The 14,162-nt window shown below is 39.5% G+C and overlaps 1 protein-coding gene and 2 long non-coding RNA genes across 4 annotated transcripts in view; all 3 read left to right on the plus strand.

The window, feature by feature from the left end:
• The first annotated feature begins 2,094 nt into the window (after positions 1–2,094).
• LOC131737239 (uncharacterized) lies at positions 2,095–4,503 on the plus strand. Of its 2 annotated transcripts, none has more exons than XR_009328812.1 (3): positions 2,095–2,207; positions 3,830–3,914; positions 4,186–4,503. It is a non-coding gene; the product is annotated as an uncharacterized LOC131737239 (long non-coding RNA). The 2 variants fall into 2 exon arrangements; XR_009328811.1 differs by having other exon boundaries at positions 3,830–3,910.
• A 1,822-nt stretch (positions 4,504–6,325) lies between these two features.
• On the plus strand, positions 6,326–8,879 carry LOC131737240 (uncharacterized). Its single transcript, XR_009328813.1, has 3 exons — positions 6,326–6,437; positions 8,063–8,143; positions 8,419–8,879. It is a non-coding gene; the product is annotated as an uncharacterized LOC131737240 (long non-coding RNA).
• A 3,218-nt stretch (positions 8,880–12,097) lies between these two features.
• Positions 12,098–14,162, plus strand: part of LOC117403323 (E3 ubiquitin-protein ligase pellino homolog 1) — a 64,159-nt gene continuing 62,094 nt past the window's right edge. The window contains exon 1 of the mRNA XM_034005385.3: positions 12,098–12,418. The gene's annotated coding sequence lies outside the window, so the exon portion shown is untranslated. The remainder of the gene's footprint in view (positions 12,419–14,162) is intronic.

Below are 14,162 nucleotides of genomic sequence, written 5' to 3' on the forward strand. Positions count from 1 at the left end.
TGTCAAAATTAACAAAGTCGTTATTGTGGAAACAGCAGAGAACAAAATAGAACAGAATACAAAAATGAAGGTAGGCTCCTCTGGGGTCTCAGTTGATGTTAAGCTGAACTGTAGAGGAGCGTTTCCTTATTGGCATCAAAAGATGGTCGTCTGAGCTCAAATGGCATCAGAGATGTCATTTGATTGTATTATTATTTAAAATGTATTATTTATGTGTGTAAAAACACATTATTTTATTGTTAATTGTTTTGCAGCATGGAAGGGGTTAAACATCCCCATGCATGCTAAACTCATGCAGAATGTGACAGTCTCCAGATTGATGAATTTATTGCAAATTTGGAGATGGTCACATGTATATAAACCTGCAGCTTTGGCTGATCGAGGTTAATGTGTTCAGAGGCATGAGTCGTGAGATAAAGAAACTAATATCTAAAAACAATTGCTACCCGTGCTGGTTTTACATGTCTGTTTGTCTGTTTGTTTTGGCCACCGTGCCGTTTTCTTTTGTGTGAAGTGTTTTGTTCATTTAAACCTTTTATTTATAATAAACCGGCGCATCAGCGCATTCACTCACAAAACTGTTGTCTGTCTACTTCCTGGCCTGACGTCACCACAGAGCTATTTGTGACATGTACACAGTATATAAAGATTAGCTAAAACCATATTTTTCAAGCATCCAGCATACGTGACAAGAATCTTCTATATCTCCTATCTCCTCTCTCCTTGCAGTCAGCAAAGAATGCCTTGCCTCTCCACTGTCTACTTTACGAACTGAATGTCATATAATTCAACCAGCCCTCTACCTTCTTCACATGAGACCCAATTTTATGACCTGTGATACATTCCACGGTATGTGTTAAAACTAGCTATATGCAAACCTTGTCTAAGAGTTTAATAAACCTTTAATTCAAAGCTTACCAATTTTCTGTTTCTTTGAACAGGATGCAAATGTATACTGTATAATCAAAGCTGAAGAAAGCAAAGGAAGCAGTGTGTTGCTAATATAGTATTCTTAACTGGAACCCCAAACATTAAGCACATACAGAATATCAGTGTTTACCATTTAAATAAATAAATTGAATCTATTCCGTCTTGAACAAAGAAGACTAGGCGGTGATCTGATTCAAGCATTCAGAATTCTAAAAGGTATTGACAATGTCGACCCAGGGGACTTTTTTGACCTGAAAAAAGAAACAAGGACCAGGGGTCACAAATGGAGATTAGATAAAGGGGCATTCAGAACAGAAAATAGGAGGCACTTTTTTATACAGAGAATTGTGAGGGTCTGGAACCAACTCCCCAGTAATTTTGTTGAAGCTGACACCCTGGGATCCTTCAAGAAGCTGCTTGATGAGATTCTGGGATCAATAACCTACTTACAACCAAATGAGCAAGATGGGCCGAATGGCCTCCTCTCGTTTGTAAACTTTCTTATGTTCTTATGTTCTTATTTAAAGGGGCACATATAATTATTACAATTTATATAAAACCTTACAGTATCATATGTAATATTTCTAAAGTGTGTGAACATGATCCAGATATCACATGTTGTGGAGGTCTACCTTGCGAAAAAGGTGTCATGCCAGTATTTAAAAAAAATGCACATCTGCATTCTGAGTAATCGCTATTAAAGAGTGTTTGATTCTAACACATATTTACCACAAACAGCTGGTTGGTTTTCAAGTTGATACGGTTGCATGTTTTCAAGAATACTTTGAGACATCTGGAATAATTGCTGTTTTTGATAGCCTTGGACCATGCAGTGTCTTAAGGTTTTTTCTTCAGCCCCTGCTAATGGAACAGAGATTAGAGTGTGCTTGTGGCAGGGCTGTGGCCTGCCCCTGCAAATTGTATGTTTTGCTTTGGGTTTCTAAGTAGAATATGTTTTTGTTTGATTTGTACATACAAATGTTTCATTTTTGACAAACAAAGTGTGTGCCGGATGGCAGGGCTGGGAGGTTAGACCTGCCTAACTGAAACCCAGTGTGGAGCAGGTGGCCAGGTGTCAATTGCATAATTGATAATCAATTAACAATGGTCACCTGCCTTTAAAAAGACACTGAAAAGCCAGTTTATTTGCTCTCCATTTGTTCTGTGCTTTGTTACAAGCTGAAGGCCTCATGACTGTGTGTAGCGCTAGGCTGAGCAACCAAAAGAACCTGGCTTCTAGTAGATGGAGATACCGCATGACTGCGTGTCAAGTCTGGGTGAGCTACAGGTTATCACTGCACCATTTAGGTAGCGGGAGTAGCGCATGGCCTGAGCTTGGCCATCTTTTATTTTCTAGCTGTTTTTGAACAGCGTTTTTGTTTTGCATTTTGTATTATGTACAGTGTTGTATCTGTCTTTCTGCACTAACACTACCATTGCTGGTACCCTAGTGGTGGCCACCAACACTACAACAACTGCAACAACCGCCTTGTACTTAATAACCTGGATGCCTGTGAGATGTTTTCAAGCTCAAACCCTCTGTGTGTCTCTTGTTTCTCAGTGTATACCCACACAGTAACAGTTAAACCCCTGTTACAGTGCTGCTTTCCATTTAAGGAAACTCTGCTTTGGCATGTTTATAATGAGGCTGACCTGTAAATTGTGTGACTGTGACAGGCAAAAGAGCTGATCTAGCAATACTGTGTAGCATAACCTCATGGTGGAGTGATCTTGTCTTCAATGTTTGGGATTCCAGCTAAGAATCATTTTTCTGAGTGAGCAGAATAATCTAAATCTGATGCTACTGTGTTTGTCTTGTGGCCTAGTACATAGAATGTTTAGTTCCTTACAAAGTAAATTACAGAACAGTTTACTCTTGCTAATACAGTGATATGTTTGGGGTGTATCTTTCTATGATAGTAATAGAGAAATAATGCAAGTGATTAAAGTTGTGCATTTTTGCATCTACAAGTCAGGTAAACAAACATTTTGGCGAATGCCTTCCTATACCTGTATGTATACATTCTCACTCTCTCATGTTTCCTGTAATATAGTGGAGCACATACTTCTGTATTCTCTAAGAAACTATAGTGTTTTTGGACAGTACTATAGTATGTGTTCACTGGCATATTTGTCTACTTGACTTATTGTGCTATTGTACTACAAGTATTTAAATGTTTTTCGCTTCAAACAGGTACATTATACTACACAGTAGCTACACTGTATTTGCACAATTTAATGTATGCACTTTCAACAAAATGAGAAGGAAAATTACTTCTCGTTAATGTATGTGGTGACATCCTCGCAATCAATGAATTCTGTGCTAGGTGTATGTAGTAAATAGCTGCAGTATAACTATCTGTGTAAGTATTCGTTAATATTCTTGTGTGGTGCTCAGACAAAGCAGCACAACAATCTGTACCTAGTACTGTACCACCCCTCCACTGCCACCAGCCACCTCACTTCTCACTGCTTCTTCAGCAGTTGGCCTGACAGTCTGCTCTTTCATACAGAGATAATGTAGCCCAGGATTAAGCCATACATTTCTTCTTCTTCACATGGGTTTTGTTATTTCACCAACTGAATTCTGACTAATGCAATTTGTGTTGTCTCTTAGAAATTCTGTCTGGGATTTGAATCCGTATTACCCCCTCCCCCTCCTTTCTGATCTTTGGTCCTCTCTCTGTTTGAATGGATGGCAGTGGGCCGTATTGTTGTTATGTAGGGTGATCAAGGGAAACAATATTTTTGTCTTGTTGTTTTTTCATTTCCTTTTCAGACATTTGTCCTGTGACCTACAGTCTTGCCCAATGTGTATGTGGTAGAGATGGCTCAGACATACCAAGAAGTGTGTCTTTAATTCACTTTTTTTTTTTTTTTTTTTTTAAATGTGTGACAGGGTGAAGGAAGAACTGGCCTACCGACAGACGGAGGCGCTAGACTGACCAACGGACATGACCTCAACAAGATGGTGCATACAGTAGGTAGAGTCAATTTTGAGACGGCCATCTTGGGGAGGTCAGCTACAAAGGTGTACAGAGTTCTGCTAGTTAAGACCGAGGTTACAGCAACAGCTGATCTAGTAGCGATTGGCTGGGGTAGATTAATGGGGCGGGGCTTGGTACATATAAGGGAACTGTGTAGTGGAGTCTGTTGGTTGGGTTGGGGTGAGTTTGGTGTGGGAGAGATTGACATAGGATACCAGAAGTAAACAAACCATGGAGGGTTTTTGACTAATCAATACTGCCTTTCCAGGAGGATTAACGTGCAGAAGACACGTGAACCAAGAGGGTTCGGTGCATGGAGAAGGAGCAAAACCAAACCTGAACAGGCAAGGGAAAGAAGGCCAAAGACTGCGTGGCAGTATTGTAATGACCTGTGCTTCACTGTGTCACTGTATCCACCACTGTACTGTAAATACTGTACGTGTGCACTGAACTACTGGATTGTGTGCTTCTTGTTACACTCCCCACACCCCATCACAGAGCATACCATATTAATGTTTAAAATGGGCAGAGTTAATTAAAGACTGATGGTTACTCTTTGAAAATTATGCAACAGCATGTGTTTGAATCGGTTCATTCACATGAAACACTGTACAGAATATCTGAGGAATTCCCTTTTATCTAGTCCAAAAACCTGTTTATAGCTTTGCGGAATTGACAGACCGTGCTTATTAGGGTGTATTCAGGACCAATTTTTCTTTTTTTTTTTTTAGGAAAAATGACTATTTATTTTTATGTGTCACACCATGCAGTACATAAGAACACAAAGTTGAATCAATGTATTTTAATCAATGTAAGTTTGGTGTGAACATCAAAGTCTGTTTGGGGGAAACTACCTGTACTGAGTCCACCTAAAGAGTCTGGTTCACTTTCCTAAACGTCAATATAAACAACTGCTGGACTTGGTCCTTTTGCATAGGAAACAAACTATACAAGGTAACCTGACGCTGAGGTAAACATTTTGTGTGTTTAGTTCATGTACTGGGTGTCATGGCGTGGCTCACCCTCTGCCTCTTGCTCTCTTTTGACAGGTGTTTAAACCCCCCCCCCCCCCCCCCTGCCCAAGGCTCAGTCCTGAGACCCCTCCTGTTTTCTCTCTGCACCTGCTTCCTGTGTCCCCTCATCTCCTCCCATGGCTTCTCATATCACTTTGATGCTGATGATGCCCAGATCTTCCTCTCCTTTCCCACTGACTCTGACATTTCCTCCCGCATGTCTACCTGTCTCTCGACATCTCCTCCTGGAATGTACTAGCATCATTTCAAACTCATCCTCTCCACATCAGATCTCCCACCCCCCCTCCCCGACAGCTGATCTCTCCCTGTCTCATCCGCTTGAATCCACCACCCTCTCTCCCTCCTCATCCACCAACAACCTTGGTGTCACCCTTGACCCCTCCCTCTCCTACTCTCAGCACATCTCCACTCTGGCACGCTCCTTTTGCTTCTTCCTCTGCAACATATGCAGAATTCGCCCATTCTTCACAGACTACTCCATGCAGCTCCTAGTTCAGGCCCTGGTACTGTCCCGCCTTGACTACTGCAACTTCCTCCTGGCCACCCTTCCTGCCTTTGCTATCCGTCCGCCAACTCATCCAAAGTAATTTTGTTGAAGCTGACACCCTGGGATCCTTCAAGAAGCTGCTTGATGAGATTCTGGGATCAATAACCTACTAACAACCAAATGAGCAAGATGGGCCGAATGGCCTCCTCTCGTTTGTAAACTTTCTTATGTACTTATGTTCTTATTTAAAGGGGCACATATAATTATTACAATTTATATAAAACCTTACAGTATCATATGTAATATTTCTAAAGTGTGTGAACATGATCCAGATATCACATGTTGTGGAGGTCTACCTTGCAAAAAAGGTGTCATGCCAGTATTTAAAAAAAATGCACATCTGCATTCTGAGTAATCGCTATTAAAGAGTGTTTGATTCTGACACATATTTACCACAAACAGCTGGTTGGTTTTCAAGTTGATACGGTTGCATGTTTTCAAGAATACTTTGAGACATCTGGAATAATTGCTGTTTTTGATAGCCTTGGACCATGCAGTGTCTTAAGGTTTTTTCTTCAGCCCCTGCTAATGGAACAGAGATTAGAGTGTGCTTGTGGCAGGGCTGAGGCCTGCCCCTGCAAATTGTATGTTTTGCTTTGGGTTTCTAAGTAGAATATGTTTTTGTTTGATTTGTACATACAAATGTTTCATTTCTGACAAACAAAGTGTGTGCCGGATGGCAGGGCTGGGAGGTTAGACCTGCCTAACTGAAACCCAGTGTGGAGCAGGTGGCCAGGTGTCAATTGCATAATTGATAATCAATTAACAATGGTCACCTGCCTTTAAAAAGACACTGAAAAGCCAGTTTATGCTCTCCATTTGTTCTGTGCTTTGTTACAAGCTGAAGGCCTCATGACTGTGTGTAGCGCTAGACTGAGCATCCAAAAGAACCTGGCTTCTAGTAGATGGAGATACCGCATGACTGCGTGTCAAGTCTGGGTGAGCTACAGGTTATCACTGCACCATTTAGGTAGCGGGAGTAGCGCATGGCCTGAGCTTGGCCATCTTTTATTTTCTAGCTGTTTTTGTACAGCATTTTTGTTTTGCATTTTGTATTATGTACAGTGTTGTATCTGTCTTTCTGCACTAACACTACCATTGCTGGTACCCTAGTGGTGGCCACCAACACTACAACAACTGCAACAACCGCCTTGTACTTAATAACCTGGATGCCTGTGAGATGTTTTCAAGCTCAAACCCTCTGTGTGTCTCTTGTTTCTCAGTGTATACCCACACAGTAACAGTTAAACCCCTGTTACAGTGCTGCTTTCCATTTAAGGAAACTCTGCTTTGGCATGTTTATAATGAGGCTGACCTGTAAATTGTGTGACTGTGACAGGCAAAAGAGCTGATCTAGCAATACTGTGTAGCATAACCTCATGGTGGAGTGATCTTGTCTTCAATGTTTGGGATTCCAGCTAAGAATCATTTTTCTGAGTGAGCAGAATAATCTAAATCTGATGCTACTGTGTTTGTCTTGTGGCCTAGTACATAGAATGTTTAGTTCCTTACAAAGTAAATTACAGAACAGTTTACTCTTGCTAATACAGTGATATGTTTGGGGTGTATCTTTCTATGATAGTAATAGAGAAATAATGCAAGTGATTAAAGTTGTGCATTTTTGCATCTACAAGTCAGGTAAACAAACATTTTGGCGAATGCCTTCCTATACCTGTATGTATACATTCTCACTCTCTCATGTTTCCTGTAATATAGTGGAGCACATACTTCTGTATTCTCTAAGAAACTATAGTGTTTTTGGACAGTACTATAGTATGTGTTCACTGGCATATTTGTCTACTTGACTTATTGTGCTATTGTACTACAAGTATTTAAATGTTTTTCGCTTCAAACAGGTACATTATACTACACAGTAGCTACACTGTATTTGCACAATTTAATGTATGCACTTTCAACAAAATGAGAAGGAAAATTACTTCTCGTTAATGTATGTGGTGACATCCTCGCAATCAATGAATTCTGTGCTAGGTGTATGTAGTAAATAGCTGCAGTATAACTATCTGTGTAAGTATTCGTTAATATTCTTGTGTGGTGCTCAGACAAAGCAGCACAACAATCTGTACCTAGTACTGTACCACCCCTCCACTGCCACCAGCCACCTCACTTCTCACTGCTTCTTCAGCAGTTGGCCTGACAGTCTGCTCTTTCATACAGAGATAATGTAGCCCAAGATTAAGCCATACATTTCTTCTTCTTCACATGGGTTTTGTTATTTCACCAACTGAATTCTGACTAATGCAATTTGTGTTGTCTCTTAGAAATTCTGTCTGGGATTTGAATCCGTATTACCCCCTCCCCCTCCTTTCTGATCTTTGGTCCTCTCTCTGTTTGAATGGATGGCAGTGGGCCGTATTGTTATGTAGGGTGATCAAGGGAAAGGCAAACAATATTTTTGTCTTGTTGTTTTTTCATTTCCTTTTCAGACATTTGTCCTGTGACGCACAGTCTTGCCCAATGTGTATGTGGTAGAGATGGCTCAGACATACCAAGAAGTGTGTCTTTAATTCACTTTTTTTTTTTTTTTTTTTTTAAATGTGTGACAGGGTGAAGGAAGAACTGGCCTACCGACAGACGGAGGCGCTAGACTGACCAACGGACATGACCTCAACAAGATGGTGCATACAGTAGGTAGAGTCAATTTTGAGACGGCCATCTTAGGGAGGTCAGCTACAAAGGTGTACAGAGTTCTCCTAGTTAAGACCGAGGTTCCAGCAACAGCTGATCTAGTAGCGATTGGCTGGGGTAGATTAATGGGGCGGGGCTTGGTACATATAAGGGAACTGTGTAGTTGAGTCTGTTGGTTGGGTTGGGGTGAGTTTGGTGTGGGAGAGATTGACATAGGATACCAGAAGTAAACAAACCATGGAGGGTTTTTGACTAATCAATACTGCCTTTCCAGGAGGATTAAACGTGCAGAAGACACCTGAACCAAGAGGGTTCGGTGCATGGACAAGGAACAAAACCAAACCTGAACAGGCAAGGGAAAGAAGGCCAAAGACTGAGTGGCAGTATTGTAATGACCTGTGCTTCACTGTGTCACTGTATCCACCACTGTACTGTAAATACTGTACGTGTGCACTGAACTACTGGATTGTGTGCTTCTTGTTACACTCCCCACACCCCATCACAGAGCATACCATATTAATGTTTAAAATGGGCAGAGTTAATTAAAGACTGATGGTTACTCTTTGAAAATTATGCAACAGCATGTGTTTGAATCGGTTCATTCACATGAAACACTGTACAGAATATCTGAGGAATTCCCTTTTATCTAGTCCAAAAACCTGTTTATAGCTTTGCGGAATTGACAGACCGTGCTTATTAGGGTGTATTCAGGACCAATTTTTTTTTTTTTTTTTTTTAGGAAAAATGACTATTTATTTTTATGTGTCACATCATGCAGTACATAAGAACACAAAGTTGAATCAATGTATTTTAATTAATTTAAGTTTGGTGTGAACATCAAAGTCTGTTTGGGGGAAACTACCCGTACTGAGTCCACCTAAAGAGTCTGGTTCACTTCCTAAACGTCAATATAAACAACTGCTGGACTTGGTCCTTTTGCATAGGAAACAAACTATACAAGGTAACCTGACGCTGAGGTAAACATTTTGTGTGTTTAGTTCATGTACTGGGTGTCATGGCATGGCTCACCCTCTGCCTCTTGCTCTCTTTTGACAGGTGTTTAACCCCCCCCCCCCCCCCTGCCCAAGGCTCAGTCCTGAGACTCCCTCTGTTTTCTCTCTGCACCCGCTTCCTGTGTCCCCTCATCTCCTCCCATGGCTTCTCATATCACGTTGATGCTGATGATGCCCAGATCTTCCTCTCCTTTCCCACTGACTCTGACATTTCCTCCCGCATGTCTACCTGTCTCTCGACAAGTAGACATGGTACTGTCCCGCCTTGACTACTGCAGCTTCCTCCTGGCCACCCTTCCTGCCTTTGCTATCCGTCCGCCAACTCATCCAAAACTGCTACTCACCTTGTCTTTTCCCTTCCTCATTTCTCCCGTGCTGCTATGCTCTCTGCAATGGCTCCCTATAGCTGCTTGCATCCAATTCAAAACTTTTGCACTCGCCTATCGCTGTCTTGACCTTTCTGTTCTCTCCTATCTCCAGACTATCATTTCTCCCTACACCCCCTCTTGCCCCCTCCGCTCCTCCACCTCTGGCAGACTAGCTATTCCCCCACCTCAAGAGCCTGCTCCTTCTCCAACCTTGCCCCTCAGTGGTGGAACGACCTACCCATGGATATCAGGACTGCTCAGTCCCTGACCACCTTCCAGTGCCTCCTCAAGACACACCTGTCCAGACAGCATCTGTAAACATCACAACTTTTATGTTTAAATGGTAATAGCGGCTCTATTTTTTAAATCTGGCTTTTTGTACATTTTAACATATGTTAACAAGATAACAATATAGAGAAAATAATGAGTTTTGATCTGCAATAAATTCACCCGATGTTTAATTTTTAAACTATTATTATTATATACTGTTACTTTTAACAGCATCAGTGAATTAAAAAAAATATTTTTTCACTGTGGAAATCTGGACAGTGGGAGAAAGTGAAGCTTTGACAGAAATTTGGTCAGAAACCAAAATCCAAGCTTAACAGCCTAAAAACTCACAAAAATAGTAAAATATGTTCAGGTTTTTTTTCTTAAATTAGCCTACTTTCTTTAATACCGACAGTAGGAGAAGCATGCAGAATTGCGTAAACTGCATTATTCTCCAACTGGCATTCAATGCATGTATTAATTAAATTAATGAAGTGCTCCACCAGTGCTTTCTTCCACAGCAATATGTAAGAATCTAAAACATGCGATCTTAAAAAAACAGAGCAATACATCAATAGCTGCCATCTTTCAATAAGTAAACATCTGGTTCACATGCCATATAAAGGAGCCAAGTGCACTTGCAAACTGCATTGTGAACACAAAGAAACTTGGTCCTGAAAAAAATGCAACTTCATTTGGCATCCAAACGAACTCTATCCCTTTGCTCTCAGATAAGTGTGAACAGCAAGCACGTTGATGTTGTTTCAAACGAAAATGAACCACACCAAGTCTGTTTGAAATGGACTCAGAGTGAATGGTGCTTAAGTTTATTTATGACACTAATAAAGGTAATGATGAGGTAACTATAAACTCATAACCAAGCAGTTCAGTGCTTCATACAGATTTTAGCATGTGATTTCCTTGTATGCAGCGATTCTTTGCACGTGAACTACAGAAAAGTTCCGATATTTACATACAAAGGCAAGCATGTTTTAATATGAATTTACCAAGCTCATGCAAACACCAAACTTTGTTGTAGTTACAACCCAGCTAGCTTGATCAATAAAGCGATACTGTTACTGATTCAATTATCAAAATATTTTTCCAGGAAAACATACAAAAGTATATCCTGAGTTCGGACAAAGACCAAAATGGTACTGGAGTTATCTAGCTGTATCGAACACTCAGGAGATAAGTATTTATTTAATATAGTATTTTACCAGGAAAAGCTCATGTGATGGAAAGATCAAGTTACACAGTGAATCCTGACAATGACACTGACGAATGCAAAATGAAAGCTGTAAACAAAACAATATCTAATCCTGTAGATAACAGTACTTACTGTAGTGTAAACAAAACAAAACACTGGACCTTGATGAAAGATTTAAAGCTTTTAATAGGTTTATAGATTTTGTTTCAGGCATTAATTGCCCTATGTAAGTGATCTCAGGCCTGGAGAGTGATATAAAAAAGGGTTACAATTTCAGACCTACACGTATAAATATTTGAATTAAGGAAGTATTTCATGATTAGAATCACTTCTCATTTTACATTTTATATGCACATTTCTAATTAGATTTTTGCATATCATACAGTGCCATCCGGTGGTCTAATGTTGTAATAGCTTTTCCTTTGTGTGGGATTTTTGATTGGCACACAAAGTCAGCCAATGGCAGAACACTGTAAGTGAAACAGCGCTCCCTCCCCAAATAAAACAAATTATATTCCGTTATAGACAAGTTGCCAAAACCCTACCGCTTACTGTAGAATACCATATGAAGTAGTATTTACAGTACAGTTTTGGTCACTATTATATTACCAGTTTCATTCATGTAAAGGTCACAAACGTGGTAATTTCATGGTTATTATTAATAGATTCTACATGTATTATAGGGCCTTACACAAATTCACTGTTTTAAATATTTTTTCATGTTTTTCATGATAAAAAAAAGCACATCTGTACCGAGGCTGTTATGCTAAGACGCTGAATGTAGGAACTGTACAGTAGTAACCAAAGCAGTGTTTTAGGGATTGTAAACAAAATGGAATGGCATCTGTTTTTTTTTTTATTACATACAATAAATAGTTCTAAAAGAAAATAATATACAATTCCCGCTAAATTATGTTTTCATCTTGCCATTCAACCACGAAGCAATCAATAACAATGACAAAACCCGCTCATGTGGCTTTTGGCAGCCACGCATCATGGAAGATGTAGTCCATTTTTGGCTCTCCCGTTTACAATACTGAGCCAACGCTTTGATACGAACTATAATTCCCACAATTCAGCGCCACAGCAAGTAGTTAGTGACGCTGTAGGTATTGTATGACTGTGACCTAAAGGGGCCAGGCACGGTTTATGGTCAGATCTGATTATTATCACACAGATCATGTAATTGATCTGTTAAAAATAACGAAATAAATAAATAATAACAAAAAACATTTTCAAGTTGAAGGTGGATGTTTTAATTTGAAGCGGAATCCAGGATTTATGTTAACTCCTTTGTGTCATCAAGTTCAGACTGTTTGAATTTATTGGACAAACAAGCAACGGAGCTGTTGCTGAGTGAATCTCGGTTCGAATAACACCACAGCGAGGCGAGGACCAGTCACGACAACCGCTGTGAGTATATCGATGAACAAGAAGCTTGCCTTCTCTTTTGTTCCAAATTATACAGAACTGTACTTCCTTTCGCTCATTTGCTTCGAAGTATGAACAGGTCAGACGTCTTGTTTCATATTGTGTACTCGAACTAGTGCTCTGACATCAGGTATTAAAATTACTATTTAGAGAGGAGAACATTGTTTATTTTTTTGTTGTTGTGATTTTATTTTTTATATTACATTTATTAATATATATATATATATATATATATATATATATATATATATATATATATTGTATGGTCTTTATATGATCCATGACCAATAGGACAAGCACTTCCCGGTACTAAAATGTACGTTCATTTTATTTTGTAAAATACTGTATATGTGCGCCGTCCTTTTTTTGACTTTTTTTTTTTTATTCCGTATTCTATACTAGTATACACTGTATAATCCTAATCCATTGTCTTCTGAGATTAATTAAAAAGTGTAACATACAAAGAAGATTAACAGTTTGTTCAGAGACATCAAATGACATTAGTTGGGAAATTAAACAAAAACGTTGCAGCGATTTCCCATATGCTGCTGTGAGCCCTTTTCATCGTTGCATGGAACGAATCTGTTTGATTTTACTGATTCAGGTTTCCTTTTCTATTTGTGTCAGACATAAAGAAACAAAGCCACGCGTTTATTTATGTTTTAAGTGGCGTACTCGCATATTGGGCGATGACAAGTTTTATTGCGTGCATTTTTCCTCTTTCTTTGTCACTTAACTACCTTACAACCACATCGTCGCACAGTTCTCGCTGTCATACTGTGTAACATAGTTTATACGCTCACGTAATTAGGTTAATAATGGTTGTAATTTTACGTTATTAAATGTTTGTAGATATATGAGCAACTTTAATACTATAGCATTCTCAAAACATGGTATTAGTTTTGTATCATATTACTGGAATCCACAATAAAGCATGCCTCATTTGCATCCCAGTGAGCATCTGGGATCTCATCTTTTGTTCTTTGTTTTTCATTTTTTTGAGTATTTCTGTAGCATTTGGAAAGATTGGCTTTAAGTAATTTGGTAATACGTACACAATTATTTTCCAGCAGTATATTAATGTGTCTTATCTTGCTGTATGGTGTTGACAATCTGTGTAAACTGTATTGCATTAACATAATACAAGAAAAACTAAATCAACTGAAAGACCCAGTATGTTTTGTGAGCAATGTGGGTTGCCCCTGTAGGCTGTTTGGAGTGTTGGCGAATTGCACAGTACACTTTTTAACACATTTCTGTATGTGCAGGTTATAAATAACTACTGCAAGCTGCTATGATGTTTCCAGTCCTGAAATGGTCACATATGAGATTACTTTGTTTTTGTCACATTGCTGTTAAGAGCTGGGTTCTTCCTGATATTAATTCATACAGCATGTGAATTGAAAGGGCACTGGGGTCATTTTTCTCTGGTGTCAGTTGTATGGACATGCATTTGTTAAAGAAAGTTTCCTGAAAGAAGGGTGTGTTGCGGGGTTTATTAGAGATTAAAACAAATGCATTTCACATTTCAATGAATGGAGCAACAGTAACATGGATATCAAGTGGCAGAAGAGAGACTGTGAGGTCATTTGGGGCAGACTTTGAATGGCTAATAATAACTGGGATTGCACAGATAAAGCTGAAGTTCTTAATCAGTCTTCTGATTTAAAAAGTAAAGCGAATTATGTAAGGAGTGAAAAGAAGAGTCCTTGGATGGCCTACGATT

The sequence above is a fragment of the Acipenser ruthenus genome, chromosome 5 (genome assembly GCF_902713425.1).
Source record: "Acipenser ruthenus chromosome 5, fAciRut3.2 maternal haplotype, whole genome shotgun sequence".
In the NCBI taxonomy this organism is placed as follows: Eukaryota; Metazoa; Chordata; class Actinopteri; order Acipenseriformes; family Acipenseridae; genus Acipenser; species Acipenser ruthenus.